The 15625-nt window shown below is 33.2% G+C and overlaps 2 long non-coding RNA genes across 2 annotated transcripts in view; both read left to right on the top strand.

The window, feature by feature from the left end:
• Positions 1-15625, top strand: part of LOC140850072 (uncharacterized) — an 824946-nt gene that overhangs the window by 104917 nt on the left and 704404 nt on the right. The window lies entirely within an intron of this gene.
• The window catches only part of LOC140850071 (uncharacterized), a 36933-nt gene that overhangs the window by 11282 nt on the left and 10026 nt on the right, over positions 1-15625 (top strand). The window lies entirely within an intron of this gene.

Genomic DNA, 15625 nt, shown 5'->3' with positions numbered 1-15625 from the left:
AGACTGCCAGAGCTGAATTCTGACCATTAATTACAACACAGGAAGGAGGTTTTTCCCAGCCCCACCCCCTCTGGCATTCCTGTCTCATCTAAGTGACATAAAAAGAAAAATACAGTCAGTAGGAGGGGTCAAGTCTTCAAGAATATACATCAGGAATGCTGGTGAGCCATAAAAGGGAGAGAAAGCAATACCTTTGGACAAACCATTGTGAAGGTCACAATTTCAAAATTCAAGACTAGTGAGACACTGAGATTTAATTGAATGGTTATCAAATATTTTTCTCCCTCCACAACTTACTACCATGCCAGCAGGGGTCCACAATGGGGGATTGCTGCTGGAAGAGCTGCAAGATGCAGACTATTTCTGAAGAAAGTACAAAGAGAAACCCAATGTCATGAGTGGAGAATACAGGAAATTGAAGCCTATGGAACCTGTAGCTACAACAAATATTAATCATAGTCCAACTTCCAGCTGGATTGATATAAGTTCTCACTTATAAAAAAGAAAAGAAAAGCTACTATGTGAAGTGATGAAATGTGATTATGATAATCATTTCACAATGGATATGTATATTAAATCATCACATTGTATACCAAACAATTTTATTCCCTCAGTCCCTGTTACCCATACTGCAGATTCAGCTTTCAACTAAAAGTAAGTCATACCAAAAAGCAAGAAATGAAAACAGCACTCCAAAGATACAAAGCAGTCACGGGAACCAGACATGAGAACCATGACACAGATGTTGATATTGCCAGACAGGGAATTTAAAAGGTAATAATAAATATGTTTAGGGCTCTAGTGAAAAAACTACATGTAAAGCAGATGGGCAATCTCAGATGAAATATGGATATTCTTATGAAGAAGAATCAAAGTAAATACTAGAAACCAAAAACTCTGTAGCTAAATAACAACATCTTAGATGTACTCATCAATAAACTTGACTTGGCTAAGAAAATAATTATTGAATTTGAAGTAAGGTTAATAGAAACATTCCAAACTGGAATACAATGAAAATATAAATTATTGCTGGTAAACCTCACCTACAATGTTAAAATAAGTTTTGCAAGCAGAGTAAAATTAAACAATTATTTGCTTATGAAATAATAGTAACTGAACTTAGTGATTCTTGCATTTGGTTATATGAAATAAATGACAGCAATATCATATGAAAAGGAGAGAAGAATTAGACATACCATGATAAAAGGTACCTGCATAAAAGGTACATAAAGTATTTAGAGCAACAGAATGATACTTAAAATAGTAGATTAGTTAAAAATATATATTGTAAAAAACTCCAGGGCAGCTAGTAAAAATTGTTAAAAAGAAGTGTTTTCAATCTAAGGGTATATGCTAATTTAATACAAAATATTCAGTTAAAACCAGAGAAGCCTATAAAAGAGGGGAAATAGAAATGAGAGACAACAGGAAAGTGACCTCAACAAGATGGCAGAAGAGTTTTCTGCTGTCAACCCTCCACAGAATGTTAAATTTAACAATCACTCACAGACAAGAATACCTTTTTTGGGAGTCTGGGAATCCAATACAGAAGTTCCAGCATACCATTGGAACAAAAAATCTTGAGAATACATGTATTGAAGAGGGTAAGAACAGTTTCACTTTTACCATGTTCTTCACCCAAGGAGCCTAATTCTATGCCAAGAAAGAAACCATAAGCCCATAATTTACTCATGAGGGTGAGAGTGTAGTGAGTGAGTACCTGGCTTCTCCAGCTGTATGGGATGCTGCTCAAGAGGCCCACTTCTTTCTTGCTATGCCCAGAATACAATTTAGGAGATAGGGAGACACTAGGAACAGAGGAGAGAGATGGAGTAGGAAATTACAGCAACCAGAGATCAGAATTCAGCAAAGGGTCAGAGATCCTACTAACTCTTTCTCAGACTCTATCCACAAACCTGACCTTGAGCTGCTTGGGATGTCAGGCCTGTGGATTCCCCAGCTGGCCCATGGGCATGCTCAACTCTCCAGGCACCTGAACTATACCCTATAGCTGGCTTTGTGCGTGTTAGTGTGAACTTTTAGATAGGTAGTGTGAGCCTTTACAGAACTCATGAGCATATGCAGAAAACTGACTGACTACTGGATTGGGGGGATGGTGCAAAAGAAAATATTTCAAGGCATCACCCTAGGACAACAAATAGAAGGCTCTCAGCACCTGATCTGGCTCTGCAGGATTGAGAGAAGACATACCACCTTAAAAATCTGCTTCCTGCTCCCACCAAAGTGGGGATAAGAAGTATGGATTAGGTGTGTCCATAGAAAAGGTTTGAGAGAGTTTCAGGATCCATATCTGGGCTGGCTGGTGATTTTCTCCTGAAGCCTGTCAGTAAAGTCTGGAGAACCAGACTCACTCCTTATTTGAAGTTGACATCAAAACAAGATTTCAAAGAACTTGAAAAATCAAGGAAACATGATACTACAGAGGAGCATAATAATTTTCCTGTAGCCAACTTCAAAGAAATGGAGATCTATGAATTGTCTGACAGTGAATTTAAAATAATTGGTTTTTTGGAGAAGCTCAGAATGCTACAAGAGAAGACAGATAAGACAACTCTGTATAACCAGGTGTGGGTAAAATTGTAGCATTTCCAGTATATCTTGCCTGGCTTTAGTATATCTGCATATTAATAGGCGTTCAGAGGTGGAAAGTAGTATGGCTTTAGTGCATTTGCATCTTTCCTCAGGGGTGGAGAAGTTCATCTTCATATGAATGGGTAATTACCTGGGCAACAGAGAGCTTATCTCTACCTGAGAGGTGAGGGGCAGGGCCATGGTGGTTTCTGCTTGAGCAATAAGAGAAGAAAGATGGCCTGGAACTGCAGTTTGTGAGCAATAAATGGATATTAAACTTTATTTCTCCCTTTGACTGATTTTGGTGTTAGAGGTATTTTGCCCCAGGATTTCCTTTCCCCGGACTGATACCAGGAAAATAATACATAGTCAAAATAAGTTTAATAGAGAAATAGAAATCATAAAAAAGAAGTAAATGAGAATCTTGGAGCTGAAGAATGCAATGAATAAAATTACAAATGCAATCAAGAGCCTCATTAGGAGACTTGATCAAATAAAAGAAATAATCTGTGGACTTGAAGACAAATCATTTCAAATTATTTAATCAGAGGGGAAAAAAAAAACCAGAAGTGAAGAAAGCCTGTTGGAGTTATGTGATAACACTGGAGAGCTACCATTGATATTCACATTCTTCACAGGGAGAACCTAATGAGAAGACTGAGAGAAAGGAGCAGGAAAGTTATTTAGAGAAACAATGGCTGAATACTTCCCACAGCTGGAAAATATATGGAAATTCTAATAATGATTATCAGAGTCCCCAAACAGATTGAACCCAAAGGCTTCACCAAGGTACATTATAATCAAGCTGTCAGAAGCCAAAGACCTAATTTTGAAAACAACAAAAGAAAAAAGGCTCTTCACATACAAGGGAACCTGCATAAGTCTGTCAGCAGGTTTCTTAGCAGAAGCACTGCAAGCATGAATATATAACCCATATGCTATATTTAATGTGCTGAAAGAAAAAATAATAATAAAGGGTTATATATTCAGTGTGCTGAAAGAAAAAATAATTTATCATTCAGGAATGTTGTCCTTCAGTAATGAGGGAGACATAAAGATTTTCCCAGATAAACCTAAGCTAAAGGAGTTCATCACTGCTTAACCTACTTTACAAGAAGTGATAAAAGGGGTTCTTCAAGATGATAAAGAAGGATAATTAGTAACATGAAAACAAAATTCACTGGTAAAGTTAAGTGTATAGTTAAATTCAGAATACTTTAATACTGTAATAATGGTATATGAAACACTTTAGTATAAAGGTGAAAAGGCACACATTATTAAAAAATAACTATAGCCACAATTTGTTCATGGACACACATAAAAATGGTCTAAGGTGCGCCAACAAAAATCATAAAATATGGGAAGAAGTAGAAGTGTGAGAGTTTTTGTGTATGAATGAAGCTAAGGTTATCAGCCTAAAATAGCAATGTTTTATGTAAGCCTCATAGTAACAACACATTAAAAACATGTAGTTGATATATAAAAGATAAAAAGAAAAGGATATAAGCATAGCATTATATAAAATCAAATTGAAAGGAACATAAAGAGTGGTGGAGGAAAAGAAGAAAGGAACTACAAAACAGACAATTAGAAACATGACAATATTACCCCATTACCTATTAATAATTACTTTAAGTGTAAATGATTTAAATGCTCCAATAAAAAGGCATCAAATGGCTGGATGGATTAAAAAAAAGATTCAACTTTATGCTGCCTACAAGAAACCAATTTCAGCTTTACAGACAAACATCATTTTAAAGTAAAGGGATGAGGAAAGATACTACATGCAAATGGAAACCAAAAGACACCAGGAGTGGCTGTTGAAAGGAAAGGAGTGACACACAGCAGCAATTCACCGGAGAATTCCGCTTTATTAGGAAAAGGTGCTGGGTTATATAGGAAGGGGCATAGGATGATTGTGGTGTTACTTCTACGGGGCTGGTGGCTGTTGGCTAGGTGCTGGGATTGGGAGGGGGGTGAGAGGTGATTGGGCTTCAGGTGGCACCAGCAGGAACTGAGGACCCCGAAGAGAAGCTGGAAGTTTGCCATCTTACTGGTGGGGACCCTTCATTCCCTCCTTTCTCCTCTATGGGGTTGTGGACGTTGCTTTCTCTCTGACTGCTTCCTGCTGAACAGGGGCGGAGAAGGGAGTGAGGGCTTGAAGATTGGGAGGAAAGGGTTGATAGGACTCCCCACAGTAAGGATGAGTAGATTTCCAACCTGAAGAAGTCCACATCTACTCATCCTTACTGTGTAAGATGGCAAACTTCCGGCTTCTCTTCGGGGTCCTCAGTTCCCGCCGGCGCCACCTGAAGCCCAGTCACCTCTCGCCCCCCTCCCAATCCCAGCACCTAGCCAACAGCCAACAGCCCCGTAGAAGTAACACCACAATCACCCTATGCCCCTTCCTATATAACCCAGCACCTTTCCCTAATAAAGCGGAATTCTCCGGTGAATTACTGCTGTGTGTCGCTCCTTTCCTTTCAGCTGTATTTGTAGAAGAATAAATGTACTTTAAGTCATAAACTATTTAAAGAACAGAGACGGTTATTATGTAATGATAAAGATGTCAATTCATCAAGAGGGTATAACAATGGCAACTATGTGTATACTCAACCTCAGAGTACATAAATATATCAAGCAAAAATAAAACATTTGAAGGGAGAAATAGATAATAATATCAATAATAGAGAACTTTGATACCCCAAGAAATATCTCATTTAGACAGAAAATCAATCAATAAATATTAGATTTGAACTACACTTTGGACCAGATGGACCTAACAAACATACAATATATTCTATCCAACAAAAGCAGAACATGATTCTTAAGCACACATAGAGCATTCTCTAGGATAGATCATCTGTTGGTCACAAACAAGGCTTAGTAAATTTAGGAAGATTGGACTCATATCAAGTATTTTTTCTGATGACAATGGTATGAAACTAGGAGTCAATAACAAGAGAAATATTGGAAAATTGTCAAATATGAAGACATTGAGTAACATGCTTTTAACCAAAGAAGACATCAAAAGGAAAATACGTCTAGTAAAATTAAAATGGAAACACAACATACCAAAACTTATGGCATGTAGCAAAAGCAGGTTTAAGAGCACAATGTATAAACAATACACCTATATCAAGAAAAAAGATCTCAAATAAACAACCTAATGCATATCTCAAGAACTTGAAAAAAATAGGAATAATCTAAGCCAGAAGTTTACATAAAGAAGGAAATAACAAAAATCAGAGCAGAAATAAATGAAATAGGGACTAAAAAACAATAGAAAAGATCAACTAAATTTTGTTTTCTTTTTTTGGAAAAATATGTAAAATTGACAAACCTTAAGCTACAGTAGCTAAGAAAGAGAGGACTCAAAATCAGAAATGAAAAAGGAGACATACAGCTGACAACACAACAATACATAACGTGGTAAAAGACCACTATAAATAATTATTAAAAAATTGGATAACCCATAAGAAATGGACAGATTCCTAGAAATATACAACCTACCAAGACTGAATGATGAAGAAATAGGAAATCTGAACAGATCAATACTGAGTAACGAGATTGACTCATCAATCAAAAATCTCCCACCAAATAGAAGTCCAGGATCAGATGGACTTACAGGTAAATTCTACCAAACATTCAGGAATTAATACCAACCCTTCTCAAGCGCTTCCAGTACACTGAAGAGGAGGGCACACTTACAAACTCATTTTACAAAGCCAGCATTACCCTGTTACCAAAGTGGTTGTTATAAGAAAAGAAAATTACACATGAATGTCTTTGGTGAACATAGATGCAAAATATTTAGCAAAATATTAACAAACCAAATTCAATATTATATTAAAAGGATCATACATCATGATTAATTCATATTTATCCCTGGGATGCAAGAATGGTTCATTATCCACAAGTCAATAAATATGATGCAACACATGAACCAGATGAATGATAAAAACAATATAATCATCTCAATAGATGCAGAAAAATCATTTTATAAAATTCAGCTCCCTTTCATGAACAAAATACTCAACAAACAAGGTATAGAAGGATTGTACCTTAACATAATAGAGGCCATATTGACAAGCCCACTTCTAATATCCTACTCAATAGTGAAAAACTGAAACCTTTTCCTCTAAGTCTAGGAACAATACATGGGTATCAACCCTCTCCACTTCTATGCAACATAGTAATGGAAATCCTAGCCAGAGCAATTATGTGAGGAAAAGAAAAGGCATCCAAATTGAAAAGGAAGGAGTTAAATTACCTCTTGTTTGCAGATGGTATGATTTTTTTGTATAGAAAACCCTAAAGAATTTAGCAAAAAACTGTTAGAACTAATCAACAAATTCAGTAAATTTGAGGCAGTTAAGTAAAATGACAAAATCTTGAGGGTTTTAAAAAAAAATTATGCTCATATTTTACCTTATACTGTGAATACTGAAATGAGTGATTTGAAAATTTATTACAGATTTTTACAGAGGATATATTTATTGTTATTTTGAGCTTGATTTTTTAATCTTACAATTTCCTTAACATGTTTTTTCAAAGCAGACAAGTTGATTCTGAGTATGGATGCTGTCTCAGTTTTTGAATTTAAAATGAAAAACCTTTACCAAATTTTAAAAAATCCTTCTGTTTGAAGAATTTAAAATTGGAAAACTTTTACTAAATTAAAAAATCCTTTTGTTTAAAGTTTTGAAAAAATACTTTTGTTTGCAAAAGTAAGTTGCATTTCTGTACACTAATGAACTACCCAATAGGAAATTAAGAAACAATTCCATTTACAATAGCATCAGAGAGAATAAAATGCCTTAGAATAAACGTAACAAAGTCAATGAAAGACATGTAAGTTGAAGGTAAAATATTGATGAAATTAAAAAAAGACGTAGTATATCCCATGTTCATGGATTGGAAGAATGAATATTGTTAAAATATCCATTCTACTTGCAGTAGAGATTCAATACAATCTCTAACAAAATTTCAATGGCATTTTGCTCAGAAATAGAAAAAAATTATCCTAAATTCCAGTAAAATTATGAACTACCATGAATAACAAAAACAATGTTTAGCCAGAAGTATAAACCTGCAGACACACAATTCTTGATTTAAAATATATTTTAAGTCTGTACTAGTAATAACAGTATGGTACTAGCATAAAAATAGACACATAAACTAATGGAATGTAATAGTTAATGCAGAAATAAATCCTAGTGTATATGGCCAACAATCTTTGAAAAAGGTACCGATAATACACAAAGGAGAAAGGATATTCTCTTTAATAAATACTGTTGGGCAAAATGGATATCCATGCTAAAAACAATGAAATTAGAACCTTATATCATACCCAAAACCAACTCAAAATGGATTAAATAATTAATTATAGGACCTGAAATTATACAATTCCTGGAAAGAAACATGGAAAAAAGCTTCTTTGATCTTGGCGATGATTTTTTTTGTATTTGACACCAGAAGCTCCAGCAGCAAAAAACAAACAAGTGAGACTACATGAAATTAAAAAGCAATCCCACTTCTCCATATATATCTTAAAGAAATGAAGTATCATGAGGATGTATCTGCATTCCCATGTTTATTTTAGCATTGCTCACAGTACCAAGACATGGATATAACCTAAGTCCCTGTCAATGGATGGTAGGTAAAGAAAATGATGCACAATCTAATTTCCTAACAATGGAAAATGGATAAAAAATAATAATATTGGAATACTACTCTGCCTTAAAAAAGAAGGAAATCCTACCATTTATGACAACATGGATAAATCTGGAGGTGATTATGTTAAGTGAAATATGCCAGACACAAAGACAAATGCATAATTTCAATTATATGTGAAATATAATAAGTTCAACTCATAGTAACAGAGACTGTGAGCTAGGAGAAGTGGGAAGATGTTGGTCAAAGAGTACAAACTGAATTCTAAGATGAATAAATTCTACAGACCTGCTGTACAGCATGATGACTATAGTTAATGTATTTTATATCCGAAACTTGCTAAGAGATTAGATCTCAACTGTCCTCCTCACATAATGTTGACTGTGTGAGATGATGGACACACTAGGTAAATTGTGGTAATCATTTCACAATGTATATGTATATCAAAACAGCATGTTTTGAATACATACCATATTAATTTGTCAATCATGTCAATAAAAGTGGAGGGCAAGTATCAAATGAACAAATAAAAGAACTATTACCAATGTGTTAGATGTTTGTTTAAATATATCAATAATTATTTTAGTGTGAATGGTCTAGTTACAGCAATTTAATAAGAGTTGATTAAATAACTAGAGACAACTATATATTGCCTATAAGACATCTACTTTAAATATGATGACTCAAAGAAGTTAAAGTTAAGAGATGGAGAAATGAATAGCATAGTAACACTAATCAAAAAAAGCTGGAGAAACTATGTTACTGTTAAAGCTGATTCAGAACAAATAAAATTATCAGGGTAAAGAGGAATATATAATTATAGAGGGATCAATTCTCCAAGAAGACATACCAATTCGTATGTGTATGCTACTAACAGCAGCAAATCAAGTACATGAGGCAAAAACAGAGAGAATTAAAATGAAAACAATTGAATGACTCTTATAAGAGACTTCAACATTCCTCTCCCAGTAACAGAGAGATACAAGTAGAAAAATCAGTAAGACTATAGAGGACCTGAGCATATCTGTCAATCAACTTGATTTAATTGGTCTTTACAGACTACTTCAACCAACAATGGCAGAATACACAGTCTCTTGAAGCTTACAAGAATATTCACCAAGGTAGAGAAAATTCTGCGCCAAATTTTAACATCTTAACGGATTAGAATAATAGAAATCATTCAAAGTATACTCTCAGACCACAGCTAAATTAACAAGGAATCAAATAACAAAATGAAAAACATACAGATTGGAAATAAAGAAATAAAGAAAAAAAACCTGTCTTTATTTACAGATGACATGATTATTCATGTAGAAAATGCCATAGAATCTACATGGAACTCTGAAGTAATAAATATAGCAAGGTCACAGAACAAAGGTCAGTGTACAAAATTAAATTGTTTTTTCATATGTCAGCAGTAAACAATTGAAATTTGGAATTAAAAAATGTAGCAGGGATGTAATTAGCCTCGTCAGCATAGGAACAACCAGTGTGCACATTTTTACACATTCTGGTAATACCTAGAGCATCCACTGGATGGCTGAACCTACACTAAAGGGATACCCAATAATCTCTTTTCTTTTTTTCAAAGTCTTTGATAATTTTTTTTGCCAGTGTCCTTCTTTGTCACCATAAATCATTTCTAAAGATTATTTTTGATTACAAAAGGCCAGTTTTGCTGTATTTGATTATGCAGTACTATTCTTCACTATTCATATAGTTCTTCCTGAGTTTGTTTTGCAAAGATAGGACCATGAACAATTGATCAACTTCTAAGGCCACAGAGTGAACTTCTGCCTAGAAGTTTTCTTAAGGAATCTTGTATGGACTTTTTAAAGTCTCTATTTTTAGCTCTGTGGTCAGATTACCAGGAAGCTCATTTGCGGGAATTCTCTACTATATTTCAAGTGTAGTATTTTTAAATATAGGTGAATTATGTTCTTTCTGAGCCAAAATTGGCTAAAACATCATCCTATTTGCAATTGACCTTCTTCCCCGTTAAAGCTAGAATCTTGCAAGGCAACTACCAGGCCAGCTTTCCTGGAGGAATTGGCTCCATAAAAGTTTTGTATGTCAATTTTGTATCCTGGAACTTTATTGAATTCATTGTTTAATTCTAAGACATTTTTGCATGGAGTTTTATGGTTTTTCTCCCTATAATATCATGCTGTCTGAAAATAGAATTTTCTTTCTAATTTGACTAATTTTTATTTCTTTTTCTTGCCTAATTGATCAAACTAGGACCTCCAGTATTAGTATGCTGAGTAAGAGGAGTGGTAGTGAGCACACATGCCTCGTTCTTGATCTTGCAGGGAAAGCTTCCAACCTTTCACCATTGAGTATGATGTTAGCTGTGTACTTATCATATATAGCCTTTATTATATTGAGATATGTTCTGTCTGTATTCACTGTATAGACAGTTTTTATCTTGAATGATTATTGAGTTTTGTCTAATGGTTATTACTTTTATATTAACATTATCATGTGACTTTTGTCTTTCATATTGTTAATGTGGTGTATCACATTTATTAGTTTTGGTATGTTGAACTGTCCTTGCATTGTGGTGATAAATACCACTTGATTGTGGTATATGATACCTTTTAATGTATTAATGAATTTGGTTTGCTGGTATTTTGTTGAGAAATTTTTGCATCTGTACACATCAGGAATATTGGTCTGTACTTTTCTTGTAATGTTCTTATCTGGCCTTGGTATCTCTTTTTTATCACTATATCATTTCAAGAACTTTTTACAATCATCTGACAGGACAACACATAATGTGTAAATGGTATCTGTTATTTAGTTGTTTGTGCAATTGACACCTATTACTGTTAGATTTACCTGGCTTAATGGATGATGAGTAATTTGAAAATACATCTTATTTATTGAATTACGTTTTATGTTTTCTAAGGTAAATTTGTCTTCGTGACAGTATGAATGAGTTTTACCATACAGAAATCCCCAAAGTCTGAAAATAGTCACTCTAAGCAGAACCGAAAAGGAAGGTCTGAAAATAGTGTTCATCCTTACTTTGAATTACAACATTAATATTTAATATTCATTGCTTTGCTATTAAAATTTACTGTATTTAGCCTCTTTCCTGAAAAGAAAAAGAATAGTAATATTTTAATCAATATTAAATGATAATGACCTTTTCTGTGAAGTCTTTTGTCTTTTAATTAAGATCTAGATTAATATACAACTAAATCAAAATAAGTGACCCCAAAGTCTTTACAAAATCTTTTCTCTTGAATATATGTCCTGCATATTTTTTTGGAAACTAGACTACTTTTTCTTTTCAAATTAACAGATATGATATTGAATTTATTAAAAATGTGTAGTACTCAGAATATATAATTTAAATGGCTACCACAAGAAACACGTTTTCGGAAGGATGGTTTAAATGATAGGTAAGTAATCTTGAAAAGGAAGAGTAATTAAATAGTTTTTCTATGTCATAAATATGCTACCATTGTTTTGAAAGTAGCATGTTACTGCTACTTTCATAATTCTTTAAAAGTAAGGAAAATAAAATTATTACAGTTGGTATAACTTAATGCTGAAATACCTGCTACCTAGAGCAAATGTGTTTTCATTATGTAGAAACTTCAAACATTCTGAAGAGAACAGTCCCATAGTGAGCAAAATATTTTAAAACCCTTTGTGCTTCTGAACTTACACATTATAACATTTGTAATATTATAAACGTTTAAAAAATTGATTGTTTTAAAAATTAATCTGCATTTTCTATTGAATTTACTCTTAGGATATATATGATTCTAATTAATTTTCTATACCTAGCTTTCTTTTCATGTGAACATTGACTTGACTAAATTAATACATTTAATATGCTGTAGGTAGTTTAAAGTGCTTTACTCATAGATCTGGGAATTGGAAGGTCTTTAGGTCAGTATCTTATTTCAAAGTCTGCCTTTAGGCCAGGAGAGATCAAGCAACATTTTCAAACCAGAAGTGGCCAGAGAATAAGAGGTTCTCTTTATAGCAGAGCTCTATTTCTCAAACATTGTTTCAGAATTAAAGGTGAACATCATTTTAGGCCATATCATTAAATGGACATTTTACTCTATGGCTTGATAGGTTAATTTGAGAATAATAATAGAGAATAATAATGCTGACGTCCTATTATTATATGTCATTCTTGTTATTTCTTGTGTTTTGTGAAAGCACACATATATGTTACCAAAATATATATGAATTGTTGTGATTATAAAATTTACCTCATGCTTAAGATAACTCATGAAAATCTATTTAGTGGAAAGGCAGTACATTACTGTAGATGGTGACTGTATTTGCCAGCAATTCATATGTATGTGTGTATTTGTGTGTAGTCAACTGTAGATTTTCCCAACACTTTAGTTTCTACTAGACTGTAAATTATCTGAGGGTAAAGAATGTATTGTTCCCGTCTAAGTCCCTATCACTTTCCTTCAGACTGAACAATCCCTGAATTACCTGCTTTATTTGCTGGTGTCTGAGGGAGATTAGCAATAGCAACTACATGTTAATAAAATTCAGGACAATTTTCAAACAAAATATAATGCTTAATAAAGTTAAAAATGATCAACCTTAGAAAAGAAAAAAAAGAAATACTATTTTAACCCAAATAATTTTCAAATACAAATAAAATTAACAAATACAAATAAAATATGGCAAATCCAGAATTTTCAAGGATCTCATGAATAAAGAAAATTATCATACGATGCTAAGCATATACATTCTGATAATTTTCCTTGGAAAGAACTTTGGCATTCAAGAAACTTAAATAATTTCATACCTATTGTCCTAGTAATTCCATATAAGGAAGGAGTCTATAATAATGAAATAGTCAGAAACTAAAAAAAAAATACAAATACATTAATCATAGTATTATTTTAATAAAGCAATAAAATAACGCTAATGTTCAACCAAAGGGAAATGAGACTTTAAAATATGAGTAAACTCACTTTTTACATTTTACTCCCTTTCCTACACCTGAGGCATTTACTTTCACATTTGCATAAGCTAATCACATTTTAATAAATTATATTTCATTTAATAAATTCTAATTCACATACTGCAGTAGGGGAGTATTTATTTATATTCCGTCACATCCCATGGTCTGAAGAACATTCTGTTATCCAGCAGATGTCCCGAAAAAAATACGTAGATAAGAAATGCAGCATGTAATATGTCTAAAAGGGGAGAAAAGCAGGTATGCATATCAGAAGTATGGTTATTTGGTACTAAAAATACAGTTAATTTTGAAAATCCTTCTGAATTTGAGGTCTACCAGTAATATCCATTTGCTTAGAGACATGTAATTTTATTCGAAAATAACAAAGAATGTTAACAATGTCAAAGGGAAGTGATCTTTGAAGACTTAACTTTAATAAACAGATACAGAAAATTGTTAAGTATTTAAATGTAAATTGATATTTCTAAGTACTTAAGCATAAAATACCTAACTGCTTCCTTTCTCCCTTTCTCCAAGCCTATCAATCCATCCTCTCAGCAGAAGATAAGAGCTAGGAAGCTTTTGGGTCACCCCTATTTGAAGATGTGGGAGAAAAAGAGAATGCAATTGTCAGTCAGGTCATACCAGAATTAATGAAGTTGGGGGGAATGACATAGCCACATGGTGCTAGCTAAAGAAAAATAGGAATGCCATAGGTACTACACAGATGATAGCACATTTAACCTTAACATACAAAAATCAAAGTTGAGGCCCATAGACTTTAGTGATTTGACCAAAGTTATTGCATGTTGCAAAGTTTACTCTTAAATACCATGTCCATCTGACTTAAAAGCTCTGAATTCTCCTACAGGGACATCTTTGGTGTCACAGAGCGGATGACAATGCTTATACAGTTAATATTATAATAATTTTTCCTTCCTTATTAAGGAAAGGACTCAACTTTCTGTTCATGGGCTCATTGTGATAGTATCAATAAGAGATACAATCATATCCTGACTCCTCTGAAATGGCTAGGCTTCAGCTTTTTCAAGTTAGTTTACTTTACTTTTTGTCTTATTTGAAACTAAATTATTTGTCAAATCTGGAATGTTCCCAGGATTGCCTTTGCTTGGTTCATCTAGGTTAATAAATCTATTAAAGTTTAGAAGTAACATTTAACTCAGGATAAAAGGAATTTCTGTGGAGCTGTATAAATATGGCAGAGAGGAGTTTATATGGAATTGTAAAATGATATTTAAATTTTTATCACTTTTATTGAGATACAATTTGCATACAGTAAAATTAACCAATTTTGAATGTATATTTGAATGATTTTGGCAAATATATACTGTCAGGTATTTTTTTTATAATATCTGCCATGCCTGTGTTATATATACACACAGACATGCATATTTGTACACATGTAAACATATACACATACACACATACATACACACCTGTTTATCAGGTATGTTAAGCTAAAATTTATCTCCTACTATGCTTTCTCTATGTGAGTAATATATGAATCAAGATTTTTATATTTAGCTTACACATTTCACTTACATTATTGTTAACTCATAAACTTCTGGAACAACTGTGGGCCATGCCAATTTAAATTTCTGATAAAAGATTGTGGCAGATAAAATGTATTACTGTGGACAAAAGAGTAGTAGGTTACAACTGCAGTATATTAATTGTTCAAAAAGAATTGCCATTGAATATAAAATTATGAGAATCTTATTGAAACAACATATAAATGTACCTCCTTAATTTAAGTTCTTAAACTTTAACTTCCATCAGAACCACGTGAAGGCTTGTAAAAACAGTTTGGTGAGTCCTATCCTCTGAGTTTTTCATACAGCACTTCCCAGGTGGGCTTGAAGTTTCTGGTCTTAGAGCTACACCTTCAGAGTCACTCCATTAGAAGCATGCTTCTGTTTGAGGCAGAAAGCAAGGTCAAAATGTATTTCTGATATATAAAAAAAGGTTTTGTTAATCAAGTTTCTGTCATTTAAAAAACTGGAATAAATAGTAATAGTTGCTTAACTAAAATAATGAAAAATATGTTAATATGATTGTCTGAAAGAAAGACCACAAAGCTCCAAAATAGTCTATAGCACTTCAGGATAATCGTTCCATTAAAATAACTTCTTAATAAAGATGCATTAGCCACAGAAACAATAGCTGTAACATTCAAAGGCAATTAGGAATAATACATACCTGTGCATTATTTATACAACTTCTCTGGAGGAAGCTGTTCTCTTTGAACGAGCCCTTGAGGAGGACACATTTTGTTTACTTTGCTTCTATTCCTGCTGTCTCCTAACATCTACATTTATACATTCTAGATTTTTATGTCAATTTTATGAAAAATATTATTGTATCTTATTTAATTTTTGAACT

The sequence above is a fragment of the Manis javanica genome, chromosome 6 (assembly GCF_040802235.1).
Source record: "Manis javanica isolate MJ-LG chromosome 6, MJ_LKY, whole genome shotgun sequence".
Taxonomy (NCBI): Eukaryota; Metazoa; Chordata; class Mammalia; order Pholidota; family Manidae; genus Manis; species Manis javanica.
This window is presented reverse-complemented; position numbering and strand designations above follow the sequence as displayed.